Below are 3,091 nucleotides of genomic sequence, written 5' to 3' on the forward strand. Positions count from 1 at the left end.
TTTCGGGGTGATTTCCTTTTCATATGAATGTTGTCTTTGCATAATCGCTAGGATACTTTGAGGTGGTGGCTGCCTGGTTCAAGTCTGTAAATGTTGAGAAAATCTGAGTCAGGAAAGAAAATATTAAGAGCCGCTCTCTCTCTCACTCTCTCCCCCTGCTTTCAGTAGCCCACACTAACATCATAGTTGTTCTCAGCTATTTTAGGAGCCGATTGGCCATTATTTGACAATTACAGCAATTATGCAGACGATGTGTCCCGATTTGTATCCACTTTCATTCTTACAACCTGGCATGCCTATTTTGGGCGTGTCATTTGATGTAAAAAATTATAGCTCACAACGCATCGCAACATGGTGTGTTGTCATCTTGTAGATCAATTATTTTGCTCATTAGCTATCCTACAATATGATGTAATCATACATGTATATGGGTATACTGTACATGCCTGGCATCGTCATGGTAATAATACGTACCCAGTTGGCTAGCATCATCATCATGAGACACATCCAGTAGGAAAGTATAAAAGAAGGTTAAGAAGAGGTCTACATTTAGTTAGCAACTAATACTAGCGACACGGGAGGCTTCAAAGCCGTTCATACGAGACAGAATTTTCAGCCTTACAACCCAGATATTGTAGTGTAATAAGCTTCGGCATCCCGGTTGGGTTTTAACTCGGACAAACGGCACTAGTTTGAGCTAAACATCAGTTAGCGACATGCAACAAGAAAACCGAGCTGCCTTCATCCTAACAAGTTCATCTGTAAGTTAGTTGTCAACACTCATTGACGGTGGCTGCTGTGTGAAATGTGTCACTGGACGATACATCTGGAAGGAGAACATGGGAAGGACCAGGCTGCTGTGGTGGTCAGACACAAGATCTACTGCTTTGGAGGAGACAGAAACCAGAGGAGAAGAGATCACATTGAAGTACACGTCTTCAATGCAGTGTCTTTATGCTGGAGGAAGTTGACTCCAGTGACCCCTGGAACAAGAGAACATCACCTTGAGGTTCCCTCCAGGCATGAGGACCACACAGCTGTGTTGATTGACAACACTGTCTCCCTCTGGGGAGGGTTGACTAACCAAGGTTACTGCAACGGACACCCACAGATGGTTCAAACCCAGGGTGTCTGGGACTGTTCCAAAGGAGAGGAGGAACCACTCAGCCACAGGGGAAGGTCATGTTTATCCATGGAGACCATGACACCTACAATTTGGACACCAGCACAATGGTCTGGTCTTTAATTAACATCAGAGGAACTAAAGCATCTCGTGCAGGTGGTCATTCTGCCACCATCATCGGGACAAAGATTTGAGTGTTTGACACAGAATGTTTGACACAGAGACCAACAAATAGATGAAGAACTTCACCTTCTGAACTTCACCTAACGGGAACCACCAGTGGTCCTTGGGGAGGCACAGCGTGCGCGTAACACACGCACCGGGTTCTCAAAATGCATTTCTTTCTGGGTTCTCAAAGTGCATTTTGTGCTCAAACACGAAGATGTATGTATAATACATTTGTGCACAGTAATGAGCAGGATAATATCTGTATAGACATACAAATATATGCTACTGTACCTTAGAATTTTTTTATGTAGACCTTGACATTGCATAAACATAATTGCTTTGACAAACTCGGACAAACGGCACTAGTTTGAGCTAAACATCAGTTAGCGACATGCAACAAGAAAACCGAGCTGCCTTCATCCTAACAAGTTCATCTGTAAGTTAGTTGTCAACACTCATTGACGGTGGCTGCTGTGTGAAATGTGTCACTGGACGATACATCTGGAAGGAGAACATGGGAAGGACCAGGCTGCTGTGGTGGTCAGACACAAGATCTACTGCTTTGGAGGAGACAGAAACCAGAGGAGAAGAGATCACATTGAAGTACACGTCTTCAATGCAGTGTCTTTATGCTGGAGGAAGTTGACTCCAGTGACCCCTGGAACAAGAGAACATCACCTTGAGGTTCCCTCCAGGCATGAGGACCACACAGCTGTGTTGATTGACAACACTGTCTCCCTCTGGGGAGGGTTGACTAACCAAGGTTACTGCAACGGACACCCACAGATGGTTCAAACCCAGGGTGTCTGGGACTGTTCCAAAGGAGAGGAGGAACCACTCAGCCACAGGGGAAGGTCATGTTTATCCATGGAGACCATGACACCTACAAGTTGGACACCAGCACAATGGTCTGGTCTTTAATTAACATCAGAGGAACTAAAGCATCTCGTGCAGGTGGTCATTCTGCCACCATCATCGGGACAAAGATTTGAGTGTTTGACACAGAATGTTTGACACAGAGACCAACAAATAGATGAAGAACTTCACCTTCTGAACTTCACCTAACGGGAACCACCAGTGGTCCTTGGGGAGGCACAGCGTGCGCGTAACACACGCACCGGGTTCTCAAAATGCATTTCTTTCTGGGTTCTCAAAGTGCATTTTGTGCTCAAACACGAAGATGTATGTATAATACATTTGTGCACAGTAATGAGCAGGATAATATCTGTATAGACATACAAATATATGCTACTGTACCTTAGAATTTTTTTATGTAGACCTTGACATTGCATAAACATAATTGCTTTGACATTAACTAGCATCAACAAACACCAGCTGGATTCTCTCTCTTTCTCTCTCTCTCTCTCTCTCTCTCCCCCCCCCCCTCCCTGGGCCAGCCCTACCACATGGTGCCAATGGGCTGGCGCCGCCGGGCATTTGACGCCTTCATGCTCTGGCACAAAAACAAAGTCATATGGTCAGTTGAGTCTATAGCCTCTTTCACGATATAACTTTGATGAATTTTAAATGTATTAATTTGACGACATTTAGCCTTGATCTGATGTGATGTAATGCCAAGCCTTGACTTTTGTCTTATTGTATTGTGATACTTTGTAAAAACCTGTGGAAATTCAATAAAATACTTTAAAATACAAGACACACAGTGACAGACAGTAGGCCTATAGTCTGTTGATTGATTAGGTCAGATAAAGAGCTGTCTCTTTAGTATCTTGATGATACTAAAACAAAGAAAGAGTATACTACTAGATAGATGTTATGATTGTTATAGTAGATAACATA

Source organism: Protomyctophum parallelum (assembly GCF_964188405.1).
Source record: "Protomyctophum parallelum genome assembly, chromosome: 3".
Taxonomy (NCBI): domain Eukaryota; kingdom Metazoa; phylum Chordata; class Actinopteri; order Myctophiformes; family Myctophidae; genus Protomyctophum; species Protomyctophum parallelum.